Below are 18,067 nucleotides of genomic sequence, written 5' to 3'. Positions count from 1 at the left end.
AATTCATTTATACAGATATGAATTCACATTGTTTATTTTTATCTCTTATGATTTTTTTTTTGCTTACAATAAGTGGTGCTCTTAATGTCAATAATATGAAAGCAAAACAAATATTGCCCACAGGGGCTGATGCTTTGTCACAGTGAGTCAAGCCATTACTGATGACATTGGCAACATGTATTAGAGTACCAGTTTGTGTCCCAGCTGTTCTGCTGCTATTGCACCTTTTTAGTAATGTGCCTTGGAAGGCAGCAAGGATGCAACAAATGCTTGAGCCCCTGTCACCTGTAGGGAAGACAGGTTGGAATTACCGGTTCCTGATTTGGCCTGGCTGAACCCTGTCTGTTGTGACAATTTCATAAGTAAACCAGTAGATGGAAAATTTTCTCTGTCTCTCTCTCCCTCTCGCTCTCCCCCCTCCCTCTTATTCCCTCTCTTATCTCTTCCTCATTTTCTGTCACTGTCTTTCAAATCAATCAACTCTAAATCATTTTGTCCATAGTTTATTTAGAACTTCAAAAGGTTTATATATTTAGCATCTTAGTGAAAGGCATCAGCAACCTTCATTTAGATGACAGACAATGATGGTGTGGGCTTTTGGCAGAAATGCAGATGCCACCTGGTGTGTCCACTTCCCATAGTGAGTAGCGTGAGTGCAAGTCCTGGCTCATTCACATTCTTTAATGTACATTCTGGGAGGCAACAGGTGTTGGCTAAAGTACTTGTGTCGCTGCCACATACATGGAGAACCTGGATTAAGATGCAGCTCATGGCTTCATCCTGGACCACACATGCTTATTGGTTGGTTGAGGCATATGGCGAATGAACCAACTGATAAGAGATCTGCCTGTTTCTCTCTCCCTATGCCTTTCCCATAAATAAAACAAATAAGTATATGTTTTTTAGAAGCAATTAAAAGCACTAAAATGATCTCTGTAACATTTATTTTCTTCATTCCTGTAAGCCTCAACTAACCATATTTTGACTGCATTATTTTGTTCTCTTTAATCTCATGTCTAAAAATAAGATCGATTTCTGGCTTTTTCTTCTTCGGTTTCTATTCTGACATTTTTCTTGTTTTGTTATCCTGCATAATTGCAATAAACATAATAAGTGCTTCATAGTGAGAACAGTGTTAACAGATGCTAGGCTTTCAAAATAAGAAGCATCTAAACTAGGAGATACTGGAAAAGGTAAGCCACATTAAATACTGCTTAACAATGAAAAAGAAAGGTCATTTTTAACATCAAGAAATAAATTAATCTCTTCTGCAATAAACAAAGTCACCAACTGCTAGAGGGAATAAGAAAAATATGTAGAAAGGCATGGGAATGCATTTGTCTCCTTCAATTAGTTAATGGATTTTGAACATTAGTCATTAGGCTTCGATATTTTAATTAATGTAAGTAATTTATATAATGAAATTTCTGAGAATAAAATATTCCTAACAAGATCTCATCATTCATCCCAGGAGAATTTCAAATAAATTAGTTCAAGGAATTCAGCTCTGTTACAGGAAGGAGGTAGTAGAACCTGAAAACCAAGCCAAGTGTAATACTTAATTAACAGAACTAAGGAGGAAATTGCTGCAGAAATGAATGAGAGATGCTGGTGGTTAAGTCCATTTGGCTACTGCTAGCCACCAGAGAAAAAGACTGAAAGCAAAATGATGGGGGTTTATGAAGACAGTTTATGCTGAATCCATTTTCTCCCATGTTTACGTTTTGAAAACTTGCCTTGTAAGTACAATTATACAAAGAATCTTCAAAAATTTCAAAGAATTATTATGAAAAAAATTGTATGGATTTCAAAAGTTGTTTACAGCAAAATAAACCTATTTTGAAAGACATTTTAAAATTTCCACCAGCAAACGGAAACTTTATGATGGACCATATCAATCAGTGGATGACCTCATCGAGCGAAACTGGCAGCGATTCATAACTGGAGAACTATTAAAACCACTTGAGCAAATATCTCAGAGCATGCCCCACATCCGGGACTTGGGGTGGGTGGGAAAACGGGTGGAGCTTCTCCCTCAATATCTCTCTTTACCTAAGATACATGATGGAAACAATATGGACATAATAGTATTACCCACTTCCCTATCCCCCTGAACCTTTTTTGTGTTGTTGTTCTTTAACCGTAATTAACTATGTAAAGATTGTCAACAACAATACAATAAAATAGATTGAAAAAAAATAAAATTTCCATCAAGCAGGTATTATGTTTAAAAATAATCTAAGGTGGGCTTGGCAGCATGGCCTGGTGGCTAAGGTCCTCGCCTTGATCCCATATGGCCGCTGGTTCTAATCCCGGCAGCTCCACTTCCTCTCTATCTCTCCTCCTCTCAGTATATCTGACTTTGTAATAAAATAAATAAATAAATAGATAAATCTTTAAAAAAAATAAAATAATCTAAGGTGCTTGAGGTCTAGAAACCATGATTTCTGCCTTTTGTTTTGTATTAGGTTATTACTATTATTAATTACTATTATTATTGTTATTATTATTTTAAGTGTGGTTGCAGTATCTGCTGAAACTCAGGGTTTTGGCTCTCTAGCAATGGAACTGGCATAGAAAAAGTCTCGTCCACACAAACATTCAGTATTCCTTGTCAATTTTAGCCTTGCATTTGAAGGCAATTTTAGACACATAGTATGATCCAGGGAGTTTCTGTACAACCATTTTGGCTAATACTTTCCATCATGGTAATAAATTATCAAAACTGAGAATTTAGCTGTTAAATTAGTTACATATTTTATTCAAGCTTTACCAGCTTTTCTGTTAATAAATTTCTGATGTGAGATCTAACTTAGTGTTTCATGCTGCCTTTAGCTCGTGTCGCCCCTTAGTCTCCCACAATCTAGGATGGTTCCTCAATTTTATCCATTACTTTGAGTCAAATTAAATTTGAAAAGTAAAAGACACTTGTTTGATAGACTGGTAATTGAGATTTGTCTGAGATATTTCTGACATAATTAGAAAGAATATGATAGATATAATATACCCTCATAAGAGTATATCATATCCAAAAACATATGTTAAATCCTCAGTGAAAGTGGGATTCACCAAGCTTTTACACTAGTAAGCTATTATATTATTTTATCTCTCCTTAAACATAATGTTCATTTTGTTGCAATAAGTTTGAGTTTTTGAGACAACTTTTAATAATTTAGCTACCATCAATTATTATCACAGCATTCTAGCAATTTTGTTTCCCCGATACTTTCTATAGTTATTAATGAGAATTAATCTATAAGGAAATTTTGTCCATTCTCTCCCATGTATGTGCATTTATAAATTTATATCAAATATACTTAAAGATATTTATTCTGTTAATATTATTATTGTGCCCTTAAATTACTTCATTTAGTTGGCTTCTATGATTCTTTTCACAACTTCCTTCCTTCTTTTGTTTGTTTTAAAAATATATCCTTATTTTTCTTGCACTGTAATATGTCTCAGCCCAGAGCCATCTCTTATATTTTCATTTCCAACCCTGTAATCAACTACATCTGCAAGAAGCATTGATCCTTCTTTAGTTGTACACTGGCTTTTACATACCAATATCTGGCCACTAGAGAGCTCCTAGTTAATACAGGGTCACTATTTTCAGCCTCCCTCAGTTGATAGAGAAAAAAGAAACATGTATGTGGGCTCAGTGCGATGCCTCATTTGGCTAAATCTTCACATTGTAAATGCCTGGATCCCTTTTGGACTCCAGCTCCTCTCCCAGCGGCCCCGCTTCCCATCCAGCTCCTGCTTGTAGCCTTGGAAAGCAAAGACTTGGGACCCTGTGTCCACATGAGAGACACAGAAGAAGCTGCTGGCTCCAGACTTTAGAACAGCTCAGCTCCAGGTGTTTTGGCCATTTGGAGTCTCTTCTTCTCTCTGTAAATTCTGCTTTGCCTTTTCAGTAAAAATATATTAAAAATAAAAAGAAATGTGTATGTAGAGATACATGCAGGTAGATGACTAGATATGTGGATAAGATATGATTTATTGCTAAACTAGTAGACAAGTTATGTTTATACTTTTTCACTAAAATTTTTGGCAATTGCATGCTTTTAGTTCACTTCACAATGACAGGCTAAATGTAATTAGCTAAAGAAGTCAACAATTAGCAAGTAATATAAAAAAAAGAAACATTGCTCTTCCAGGGTATGCACCAAGGCTGTAAACAACACTCAACTCTCAAAAAAGCCAATTCTGTTCACAGAGATTACATATCCTTTACTTTGTGTATTAGTTGCCAAAGTCAGGGATGCATTTGTGGTTTGAGGACAGCTTATTTCAGTAAGTACAACCATTTCTGGTTACATCAACTTTGTTACTAATGACAGAATTTCATCATTTATGGCTGACTAGCATTCCATAATTTTATCCTCACCAGTCTTCTTTGTTTTGATTTTTGGATGATAGCCATTTTCACTGCGGTGAGGTGAAACCTTATTTGGTTTTTTACTTGCATTTCCTTGTTGGCTAACGATCCTGAGTTTGTGTCTGCTGGTCATTTGTATTCAGTGCTGAAGCATCTTAGCTTGATGTATTCCTGTTAGTTTGTTGTACCTTGAGATTCAAAGTATGTTCCAGGGACCAAGCACAGAGGCAGCTTGAAACTTGTTAGAAATGCAAAACCTTGTGTTCCACGCTCCAAACTGAATTGGAAAACGTATTTTAGAAAAATCGCTAGGGTGAATAGAATGTCCATCAGGATATGAAAAGTACTGCTTCCAAAAAGGGCCATGACTTCTTCTGTATTCACCTTAGCATTTCACATGAGGGAGCCTCTCCAGAGAAATTCTTGAATCACATGAATGTCTTGATCAATGTCATTTCAATTCCCAATGATGTTTAAATTTTAATTAAAAATAAATGGCAAGTTATAAACTAAAAGCTGGCAGTTGAATCTAAAGTGCAAGCAAACAGAACAAAGAACAAGATTCAAATAATTTTCTAAGATTCATTTATTTTATCACAAAGTCAGATATATATATATATACACACACACACACACACACATAGAGAGAGAGAGAGAGAGGGAGAGAGAGAGGAGAAACGAGAAACAGAGATGAAGATCTTCTGTCTGATAACTCACTCCCCAAGTGACCGCAACAGCCGGAGCTGAGCTGAACTGAAACCAGGAGCCAGGAGTTTCTTCCAGGTCTCCCACGCAGGTGCAAGGTCTCAAGGCTTTGGGCCATAATACACTGCTTTCCCAGGTCACAAGCAGGAAGCTGGATGGGAAGTGGGGCTGCCAGGATTAGAATCTGTGCCCATATGTGATTCCACTGCTTTTAAGGCAAGAACTTTAGCTGCTAGGCTACCACCCGGGCCCCTAAGAATGCTTTTTAAAGCAAACAAGCAGCAGTCATAACGTTGGATTCCTGAAATTTCACATTATACTTTTAACCCCATCATAAGTAATTCATGATCTCTATCATTTTACGATTGCTCTACATACTACAGAACAGCCCAAGGAATCTTCAGCATGCTTGTCAAGCTCACATCAGAATAATTAACGTGAGATCATAATAACTTTCAAACAATAAGCACAACAGCAATACGTATATTTAATGAAATGTACTGAGAATTTGCAACACCTTTCTTAACTCATAGAACCTGTTAATGACACAGATATTATTATTATTTTATTTTATAGGTAAAGAAGCAGATTTCTTGATGCTAAAAGACTTACTTGGAAGTGTTTAGCTTTGTTTTGATTTGCCGGATTTCTCAGACTCAGTTTTTAAGTGCTATCAGGTACCCAATAGCTGAGAAGAGCACACGGTAAGCATTGGTAACTAACCAGGATCTAGAAAACAGAGCATAATGTCTGACATGCAGCAAGCCTCCTTCAGGATATTAATGCATATTTACAGGTGCTGTGAGTTAGGACAATCAAACTTTCTCAATTGTTACATATTTACTGTAGAGTTTTTGGAAAGAAAAATCACTTAAATTACAATGGTGAACCAGGGAAAGTGATCCCTATTTTTCTTCCTGATTTTATTATTACATTAGGCAGCTGCAAACTAAAGCTTAAGAGAACGATCCCAGAGTAGAAAAAAAAAATATGGCTTAATGTGATGAGTGATTAAAAAGAAAAAAAAAGAACAGCTGGGTGGAATATTTTTCATGCAGAGCTCTTGAGAACTGCTCATTCTGCCTTCAGTAGCATAAGAAAATAAAATAATGTATTAATAAGCACATTCCATAACTTTTATAAACCAAGTTCATCTCAACAAGCAACACAGTCCTTCAATCCCACCTTAAACTCTCATTATCTTGAGTCACAATTCCAAATTTTACAGAAGTACACATTTCATAGAAAGTTTTTGAACCCATATTTCAATTGATTAGGTTCTTTTCAGAAGTAAACAACTAATTCTTTAACGAGCTAATATACCCCCTCTTTTTTTTGTTCTAAAACAGAAGTTCAGAAAATTCAGGCTATTCCCTGTGGAGACAGAGGACCATTTAATTGGTGACTGTTCACAGCCTTCTTGTTTAATCTATTATACATTAAAAACAACTGAAGTCAAAGGATGTGTTGTGTGAGACTCAGCAAGTGTGCAAGATTGTTCAGTCATTTGTGTAGCTGCCCTTTAGACATGCTGTTCTGCTATTTATAATGCATTTGAAGAAAAGGGAGCATGAATTAGACAACATGATAAAATTACTTGCCAGTAGAAGTAGCAGGTTCAATTGAACTGTTCTGCTTTTTTCTCGGACCTATATCCATATACAAAAGTATACCATACCTCAAACAGGAAAATGGAGGCAGTAGAAAAAGGAAAAGCAGGTAGTGCCAAATGCACATCGCAAAGAAAATTAGAACTTGAATGTGATCTCATTCTTCTACCACCGAAAAAGCAGCGTGGTTTTAAGAGGGTCAAGGACTATGCTGGAGTTAACCTATCTGATCTCTGCCCTTATGAGATGCCTTACCTGAAATATCACTTCAAAAAACATTCCACACTCCCTTGACAAAAGTAATACCTGCATATTACTTTCTGCTTTAGCATTCTTTCTCACCTGGCATTCATGACCACCTGACATAATAAAGAAGCGGCATTTGTCTTTTTTTTTCTCCTACAATGTAAGTCAAAATGGAACCAGAAATTTTTTCCTACCTACCGTTCCCTTAGGACCTCCAGAGGAATCTGATACCCAACAACAACTTGTTAAATTTGTCTGATTGTTACTGAAAATAATCACTTATTAGTAAATCATAAGCTTAAAAATCACAAGTCACAAAATATTTGATATTTAACTTAAATAACTCACTCAGTTCAGAAAGCAAATGCATCATTTTGAAATCATGAGAAATAGCAACGAACTTATTCATCTTTTGCCAAAATGACTTGTGCTGTGAAATGCATCTCTCTCCCTCTTATTTGAGTGATATTTGCATTTTAGCCCTTTCATTTGTGCCCTTTCTACCACACCATAATCTATACTTCTTGAGTGGATCAAGTTTGGCTCAGGAAAAATAGCAAAGCAGCATAAAGAGAAAGGATTTGTAAGACTCCAAAAGGAGTAGACATAAGAACTACACCACAGTTTAAAACTTTCCTATGAGTTGTCTAAGAAACACAAAGTTATCACTCAAATGGAAAATTACATGCTTTGCAAACTCTACAGTGATTTGATCCAAATCCCATTGATGACTTAATAGATAGGTAAGGAGGACACTCTACCCTAATTCAAGGAGATAGAGTAAAAAGCCAATGTGATGAACGATAATAATGTTAAAAGAAAGTCGTGGCCAAATTTCAGTTAACAGAGTAACCAAGCCAAGAATGACTCATGATCTCGGAAGCAAGTGGAAGATTGGTATGCTTCCTACCCCAGTATCAGCAAGGAGTATGAAATGTATCAACGTGCTCCCAGCCATAATATTGGCAAGAAGACAGAAAGTGCAAGTGGCAAAGCAGAAACAATGTGACTGGTCTCAGCTCTGTGATTTTCTTCCTTGGACTGAGTAAATTTCTGTGATTGGCTGAGGTGCGGCCTACGTCACAGATGTTAAGTCAGCTCCTGAATTATGCCTTTTGTCTGCATACTCAATTGAGGTTGCAACTTGGCACAGAAGCAGATGCATTCCAAAATTAATTCACTTTACATATTAGAAAAAGCACAGAAATGCACATTTTCATAACATAAGTTATTAACTTATACTGTATTTCTGAGATTCAAATGATTTCTGAACATAATTACATAAAGTTTCATTGATTCTTTTTTTTTAAAGATTTTATTATTATTATTGGAAAGCCGGATATACAGAGAGGAGGAGAGACAGAGAGGAAGATCTTCCATCCGATGATTCACTCCCCAAGTGAGCCGCAAAGGGGCCGGTGGGCGCCAATCCGATGCCGGGAGCAGGAACCTCTTCCGGGTCTCCCACGCGGATGTAGGGTCCCAAAGCCTTGGGCTGTCCTTGACTGCTTTCCCAGGCCACAAACAGGGAGCTGGATGGGAAGTGGAGCTGCCGGGATTAGAACCGGCGCCCATATGGGATCCCGGGGCTTTCAAGGCGAGGACTTCAGCCACTAGGCCACGCAGCCGGGCCCAAAGTTTCATTGATTCTTAACTTCATGAGGGCATTAATTATTTTTGAGAAATTTGTTTTAATGAGAGATGGTATAAGAATAATCACATTTCTCTAACCAATGCATTGAAGCAATTAAAAATAGATATTTGAAACAGATAAGAATTGAACTATGTGCTTGCACAGCTAGTGAAACTAAAATTACACAGCAGATATAAACTCATGTATAAAATGACTTCTCTACCTCCATCATTTTAGTTTTTAAATTTCATCCAGAAATAGGTAGGTGCTGGAGATGAGTCTATCTTTAAATTCTACCTGCCTTATCCACAGAAATAAACCCTTGGCAAGGGTCTATACGTGGGTTCCACCAGGAAAAAAAAAACAAAAAACAAAAACAGAAGGGTCTTATCCTTCTCACTAATGAGGATTCTTTCCAGTTTCTGCCAATTATATATCAATAGCTCCTTTTAATAGGAAAAATTCACTAAGGAGGCAGCAAGGTGATTACAATATTTTATCCCTGTATTTTGTCACTCTCACTGCAGCATGCTTGGGCTTACTGTTTTACCTATTAAACATCACAAAAATGTAAATAAAAATATCTCCACCTGTTTCTAAACACATGCATTGGAGAAGCATCACTTAAACTCAGAATCTGGAAATCTAAGGGATTCGGATTCCTTCCTAAAATCCTCTCCTCATCTCCCTGGTGGACACAGAGACGGCCACCAGAGCTGAATCCAGAATAGCTCCGAATACTTGCAAAAACATTCGATCTTTGAATTCTCTAACAGCATACTAGGAAAATACACAGGTGTTAAAACGCTCCTCAACTTGCTCTCCATTCTAATAATAATACTTTGTTGAAAGGGTTTTGTGGAAAGCACAAATCTTATGTCATGAAGAGAAAGTAGAAAGCAAGTTTTATACTGAAAAAAGTATAAAACAGAAATCAAAGGCAAATCGGTACCAGTTCTAGAGCCAACCTGTTTTGTGCTTTGGAACCACATTTTCAAATTAAGAAACCCACCTGCAAGAAAGTATCATCTCTAACACTTGTGTATTTGTGCTGTCAGCATGTGTGTAGCGTGCAGGCATCACACTTCCAGAGCTTCACTCAGGTGTCTAGCAAGCTCCTTTTCAAGCAATTCTTCAATTTAGGTTGCAATTTCACTATGGTACTCTTGAAAGAAAATATAAGTCAGAGCTTGATGCAGACTTCTCAGTTAGTTAAGTGGCTGAAAAAAATTTACAATGGGTGTCTGTTTCATTTTCCCAAGAAGGATAACAGCATTCTGGGATCACATCCATTCCGTGATAGAGACTGTCCTGAATTATTTAAAATCATCTTGGTTTCATCTTGAAGAACTAGGGAAAGTAAAGGAAATAAGGAAAAGAAAGAAAATACACAAGTAGATGACAATATGAAGTGGAGTTGTTTTTGGTTTTCAGACCTCAGGCAAGCCATGAACTTCCTCCACTCTCTTTTTTTTACTTTTTTTTTTATCATCATTATCATCATTTTATCATACAGTTCCACAGATCGTGGGATTTCCCTTCCTCCCTGCCCAAATCCCCTCCCCACCCGATTGAGTTCCTCTGTGTTATTACTACAGTGCAGTTCTTCATAAACAGTCTTATGTCCATCAGTGCGGGCATGGACAATGGAGAGGGTCCAGCATCCTATTATCAAGATACAGTTAACAGTTTTGTTGCAAGTCCATCTTTGATCTGGAAGTAGAGATACATACTGCATTGTATCCTCTTATCTGGATATGATAGTATCCATTAAATAGTCACTTTAACTCCCCTTAAATGAAAAGCCATAACACTAAATCAATAACAGGAAAAAATAGAAAGTTTATAACAGCATGAAGTTAAATAACATGCTACTGAATGACTAATGTGTCACTGAAGAAACAAAGAAAATCTAGAATCTTCTTGAAGAAAATGCTGCTGCAGTATGACCTGAGTCAGTGAAGAATTTAATGAGAAAAAAAAAATGTTTTGAAGAGATGAAACTTAAAAAAAAATCAAAATCCATGAGATACAGTTTCCAGTGATCTTTGCTGGTGAGTATGTCTCCTATAGACAACAAATAAATCTTTTTTTTAAAATTCAGTCTACTAATCTGTGATGTTTGATTGATGAGTTTAGGAATGGGTGGTAATTTGGTCCTGTCGTTTTAGCAATGGGTTGTTCATTGATTTCATCTTCTGTTGTTATTTTACTGGGATGTTCTTTACATTTGCCTTTGGTTTGGGTGAGTGCTATTTCTCTTCCCTGTCATATCTTTAAGTATCATTTGTAGGGCAGGTTTGCAAGAGGCATATTCTTTTAATTTTCCTTACTATGGAAGAATTTTCTTTCATTTTCAAAAACAAAGGAAAGCTTTGCTGGGTATGTTTTCCTGGGCCAACACTTCTTTTTTCCTTTTAGAATCTGAAATATGTCACTTTATTCTCTTCTGGCCTGTAGAGTTTCCTGTGAGAGGTCAGATGTGAATTTAATTGGCATTCCTCTATATGTCAATTTTTTTTTCATGAGCACATTTAAGGATCTTTTCCTTATGTTGTATTGAAGAGAGTTTTTTTTCATATGTTGTGGTGAAGATTGGAAGTTCTGTACCCCTCCTAGATTAGGGAACTTTCCTTTATAATTTCATTAAATACATTTTTAAACTAAGTTTCTCTTTCTGCACCTTCTGGGACTCCCATAACTCTTACTGTTGGCCTTTAATAGTGCCTTTCAGTTCCTGAATACTTTTTTTTTTTTTAGCTTGATCCAGCTCTGCTTCCAGCTTTTTGTTTGTTTCTCCCTGGTGACTGGAAATATCTTCCAATTCTGAGATTCTTTCTTCTGCCTCCTTCATTCTATTTTGGAGATTCTCCACTGTACTTTTAATTTTCTCCACTGTATTCTTAATTTCTGATGCATCAGCTTTCATTTGATTCATTTCCTTGTGATATGTTGTTTAAATTCCTTGAACTCCAGTTTTATGTGCTTCTAGTTGTTGATACAAAGCCTTATAAAAAGTGTTTTGTGTTCTGTATCTCCAACTTTCTCAATGTTTTCCTCAGTGAACTCTGAGGCTGGCAAAGTAAGCTCTGAGGTTTGCTTCTTTGCAGGGGAGTGTTTAGTAATATTCACTGTGCCTTTGTTTCATTTGCCTTTGGTCATTGTACTTCTGATTAGAAGAGTCTTCTCCTTGGGGCAGGTTTCTAAGCTCTGTCACCTACAGGTCTACAGTTCAATTTTACTTACTGCAGTTGGTACACGGCTCTTTGTTTGCAGGCACTTGTTCTGCTCCCTCCAGTGAGTTCCAGGTCTGGGTTCTTATGTTAGACTTCCACCATGGTCTCCATAGCCCCAGCTCCTGGCTCACCAGTCTCCATCTCCTGTGATACCTTGCTTGAGCTGCACCATTGTCTGTACAACCTTTCTCCCACTTCCAGTTCATGCACTTCCCAGGATTAGGGAAACACCAGGTGTCCTATATAGCTAGGTTGTTGGTGATACTCATCTTTCTGGAACCTGTTGGCCATTAGGTCTGGGGCCCACATCGACCTATTTTAACCCATAGGATGTCGAAGTCAATATTATTTTCCTGCGGGACCAGTGCAATGCAATTAGCTCAGTGAATTCTCACCAAGCTCAGCATATGTGCAGCTCACTGTTGTCCCCTGCAGTCTTAAATCCTTTGCCACACTAAGAAATGATGCCTGATGTGCCACTACTAAAGTTCTTGATTTGCTGGCTGTCAGATCTGAGGGCTACCCAGACCTATTTGGGTGGAACTTGTGGGATGCCACATTGTTGCATTCACTGAGCCAGTAATGAGTTTACTCCCAGCTCAGTGTATTTGCAGTCCTGTCCCATAGCCTTTGCCTCCTTGAACAAAATGGCACCCGATTTGGCTCAAGAGGGCAGACTGGGCTGTGAAATCCACTCTGTTCCTGCACCTCCCATCTGTGACTGGCAATTCTGTCTCTGCTCCTGGTCAAATCAAACAGAACGAGCGGGATGGGCAGTTTTTGGGTCTACCTCCTGAGCTCCTGGTAAATGTCCCTTCCCACATTGTTGCTGGTGGAATTCTGGCTGCCAGTGAAGTTCAGATCACCGCTTGCTGAACACCACTGGGTTATACGTTACTGCAACACCACACCATTGTGTCCATTGCTTTCCCACTTCTGTCAGCCTCCAGGTGGCCCTCTGCTGTCGTTCTATCCTCTCCTATTTTCTGGAATCTGCCCTCTCTGCTTCACACTGGCTAATGTTTCCTTGTCTGTTTAAATATGTCCTTACCTATTCTGCCATCTTGATTTTCCTTACACTCTCTTAAACAATATGTCACAACATGTTTTCATGATCACTTCCTTTCCTGACAAGGAGACATTTTAGATATTTTTAGATATATTTCATTCAGACCAACTTAATCAGACTCTCTAAACCTGAATAATTAGCAAGGCTAGTTTCTGAAAATTCCATGGAGGCTTATAAATTGAACTGCTTTTCACAGCATTATATTCTAAAATGATAGCAAACTCTCATACATCATAGGATCTCATGGAGGTTTTTACAGCTCACAGTTTACTAAATACCATCCCCACAGTTTCAGGGTCAATATTCTGCCTTGGGTTTGGAGAATCTGTGATGGTGATGTCAATTGTCCTATAACTGAAAATGTGGTTGGTCATCCAGAACATAGAAAATCAGGGTAGTGCTATGGCGTAGTGAATTAGACATTAGTGTTTGGGTGATGGTTTGAATACCGGCTGCCCCATTTCCAGTTCAGCTCCCTGCTAATGTGCCTGGGAAAGCATTGAAAGGTGAACAAAGTACCATGGCTTCAGATCATCCCAGATCTGTTCATTTGTGGCCATTTGGGGAATGAAACAACAGATAAAGATCTCACTCTCTCTTCATATCGCCTTCTCTTTGTTAATCTGCTTTCAAATTAAAACAATTGTATTTTTTAAGTATATAAATAATAGAGTAAAAACATAACCTTATTTTGGTTCAAAAATATTTTTAATCAGCACTTTTGTTTTAATAAAAATCACTTTCCTGAAACTTTCTAAGAATTCCTTGAATATCAACAGGAAGCTTTTAAAATTACACACTTAGAGATTCCACCCAAGACCTACTAAATCAGAACATGCTTAAACAAATCCCTGGGTTATAAACATGCACATAAAAACTAGAGAAGAAATAAAGAAATTTTTAAAAATCTCCTGATTTCAATTTTGACAAAACTGTTTAGCCTGGTCGATTATGGCACATACTTTTATAAAAAACCAAAATAAGATTTATTGAAATATCAAAAAACTTTTGTTCTTTTTACTTTCTTTCACACCAACATTTGCTGATGTGACATTTGAGCATAATTTAGTTTTATCTTGAAGCTCTTAAAGACTGCTTATTTCACATCTTGGCTTTTGGCACACAGGGTTCCACTTAAATGAGTCATTCATCCACATTGTTCCTGCTGTGCCTTACGGTACATTCATATTTTATGTTGTTGCTTTTATCCTTTCTCTGTCTGTTTCCTGCTGGGGTATTCATAGAGATTAGTTCATAAATTAGTATATGTAGGATATTATGAAAAATTCTCATGGCGATCATTTCAAAACACTTATGTAATGAAGAATTCTCTTTCTTCTTCCTTCTGCCTCCCAATCTTCCAAATTTCCCTAAAAATTAATGTGTATAATTGTGTCTAAAATCTGATATATCCCATTGTCTTAACATTCTTAAGGAATTAATTACAATTTTAGCGTAAGAATTTAGTGGAATTGAGTTATCACAAAATAAATGTGACCAACAGTTTTTGGTAATTCCATCATCAAAATTCCTGTCCCTTCTCTGACAATCTCACATGACAGCTTTATTTCTTAATGTTTGTCTCCTATAGAGCCAGATCAGGTTTGTGTGAGTGAGGAAACCAATTAGCCTTGTAAGCAAATGCAACTGTCAGACTTGTCCTGGATACCTTTCATCACACCTTTATTCTGGCTCTGATCACTGGTATTAATTATTTTATATGTAACAAATTATGCCAATTCTTAAACCTCACAAAAGTAACTTTTCTATTTATGATTTCTGATGGATTAAGTCTATAAATATAAGCTGGATTAAAATTTTACTTTCACAAACACTGATGAAGAAGGCAGGAAGATGGATTAGGAGGGAGCATGAAAGGGAAAGGAGTGGGGTTGTTTACAGACTGTATAAAATCTTTCCTCTTTATACTAATAGCAAACTAAATTTAAAAAGATGAAATGTAGGACTAAAGAAACAAATCATAGGACAATTAAAATTGAGAATGAAAATGAAGTTTTCTGACTATTACTTTTCTCAGGCTGTATCTCATTTTTTCTTGCTGAGGATTACCATTGTAATCCATCTACAAATATTTTCCCCTTATGATGTGCAAACCATTAAAAAATGTAATGTTTTTCCTTTAAAGAGTATTACTCTAACCTTTATTTCCCAAAGGATGACATACTATATTTACTGGCCATATTTAATTAACCTTGATAATGATATTTGCCCCTACTTGTTACCCAGTACAAAAGGTTTAAGTTGGTCATACCAATGAGTAATAAAGAAGATGTACATGTGTGTTATAGATCAAGACTGGAAAAAATGATCAGTTTTCCTTATTGTATGAAAGAAAAAAAAACCAAACTTTTCTTACTGCACAATTTTAGCAGATCCGACATCTGAGAGTGGATCAGCTGACTCCTCCATCTCATGGGTTTGTATCAGGCTGGAATCAAGGTGTTAGTCATGGACTACAGTATCAAGACTTGACAGGAGGACAGTAAGCTTCAAAGGTCACTCATGTGGCTGCTGGCAATATTCTGTTCTTCCTGAACTGATGAACTAGTGCATAAATTCCTGCTCCTAATTAGCTAGAAACTTCCCACTATTTCAGCCATCCAGGCCTTGGCACACAGAAGCTTGTATCATCAGAAGAAAGAAAACCCAAGATAGTAACAGCATGCAAGATGGAACACAAAGTCTATTGTAACCTAATTGCAGGAGTGATGTCTAAACATGTTTGTCATATTCCATTCATTATAGGCATGTCACAAGTTCCAGACTACACTCAGTGGTTCATTGTGAAATACATTTGGAGACCCTTGGTGATATCTGCCTTACACTTAAAGTTATCCTTTATTGCTGCACTACTGTGATTTCCTCATCACCCGCTATTGCCTCTTCTACATCTAATAAAAACAGATATGTTCATGTTCAGAAAAGCACATTACACTTACACATGAATGGATTAATTTAGAGTTTCATCATTTTGTTATACAAATGTAATGTGCTTGAAATATCTTTAATCTTTTATGTCCTTGAAGGCATTGAATAAATGGAGCAATCACTGACAGTTGAGACCTAGCATAGCACCATAAAACAGGCATTTGTGCTGGTAGGACACAATCTGAGACTTAAAATTCACCTCCAATGCTCCTGAGTTGAACATAAAAAAAAATTCACAGCACATCATCAAATAAGATCTTCTTGTGACTTTAATTGATCATGATTAAAAGGTTATTAAATCTGCAAAATGACCTATGAGCCCAATATTTTTGCTGATTTTGATTGATTGCTACTTATTTACCAACTGTAACATTAACTTTGCCTCATCTTCTTGCTTTCTTAATAATATTTATTAGGCTGCCCAATCACACCCAACTTCCTCACATCTTCCCACTGCTTGAAGTCTACCCTCCGTCACCAAACATAAGCCCGTATTCTTAAACTGTCCTTTGTTATCTATCCATACTAAAACTTCATGATTACTCATGGTGTGCTATCACTCTCAAACCAAGAAATCAATCAGCAAACTTTCTTCAACTATATGTGTGTGTGTGCGTGTGTGTAGTAGTTGCTATTGTACAACAACCTTTGTTTCTTTGTTTAAAAATGAGTTGTGAAAACAAAACAAAGAAAGCATTATTTTATCTGTTATAAATTACACAGACATGACTTTGAATATAGGTCATTTGCTTTGGAAAAGCTGCTGAACCAAAACTATATCCAAGGAATATCAGCAAACCTGTTTTTTTTCTTACACCTTCAGTTTCATTTGTCAATACATACACACTGACACATATACAGAGAGAGACAGACAGATACTACCAAGCACAATGCAAATGGACTGTTGTGAATTAACATGTATTTCCCTGGAAAGTGGCACAAATTTCTATAACACTGAATGTTTTATCCATTTACAGCAAAAGCATGCTACGTGACAGTCTCTGTGAAGTAAGAGGTTAAGTTGGAATTTAAGTTTTCCCAGGACTTAAGTTCATCTCAGTTCAGCATTTGCAAAGGTATGTTACCTATTTTCTATTTCCATATTCAGTTAAATGTAAAACATTCATGTGAAAAATTCTGTTAAACTAAGTTTTAAGCCTATGCTTATTTCTTGGAATCTTTGTCAAGTTTAAGTACAGGGATAAATTTTGGCATATCAAAGTACTTAGACTGATGTATGTCAGCTAGTTATTTTTTTAATTTAATATTGGATTTAATATGAAATGAATTCATTATAATTAGGCATGTAGACAAAGGAAACCAGAATACCATTGTTTCATGACACTGCCGACTTAGTTGTTTTCAATTCCATTACTTTCACTGGACTATTTTTCAAAAAAATTATTGTTACATAATCAATGAGAATGTGAGCAGGTAATTTCTGCTACTTATCTTGGCATCAGAGGGAAATGCCATGTATAACTCAATGATTTTATAGATACTTAGCTCTAATGGATATACTATTATTAAATTTATTTTTCTAAATGTTAAACTTCTTCTCATAGGGACAAGATTTTACATGTCTGTGGTCAGCTCTATCATGTCGTAAGCTAAGTTTCTACCTTTGGCTACACCATCCCATATGAGCATCAGTTCACATTTCCATTGTTCCAGTTCTGATCAAGCTACCTGCTTACAGCCTGGGGAAGCAACAGAAGACAGCTCAAGTCCTTGGATCCCTGAATCTACATGAAAAACCCAGAAGAAGCTGCTGGCTTCTGGCTTTAGTTGGGACCAGATCCAGCTGCTGCAGCCATTTGAGAGGTGAACCAGCAGATGAGAAGATTGCTCTCTGTCTCCTTTTCTCTAAAACTCTGCCTTTCAAATAAAATATTTCTAAAAAGCACTTTACTTATTAAATAAGCTTTTCACCTTTAAAATTATTGAATAAGAACTAGGTGGCTAAGAAGTAACAGACATTCTATAGAAATGAAGTTCAAAAAGATTAAAAATACCATTTTCATAGAGAGGTGAGTACAAGGTTTTATTAAAAAAGAACAACTCTTTGATGAACAGGAATTTCTTAGTTCTTGCTGAGTTTTCTAGCTTTTCTTTTAAAACGGCCTGATTCATTATTCATTTAGGAGAAAGAGAGACAGAAACTTCAGTCTACTCATTCATTCCCCAAATACACACAACAACTGACAGTGGGACAAGCTCAATTCACAAGCATGGAAC

Source organism: Ochotona princeps, chromosome 11, assembly GCF_030435755.1.
Source record: "Ochotona princeps isolate mOchPri1 chromosome 11, mOchPri1.hap1, whole genome shotgun sequence".
NCBI lineage: Eukaryota > Metazoa > Chordata > Mammalia > Lagomorpha > Ochotonidae > Ochotona > Ochotona princeps.
This window is presented reverse-complemented; position numbering follows the sequence as displayed.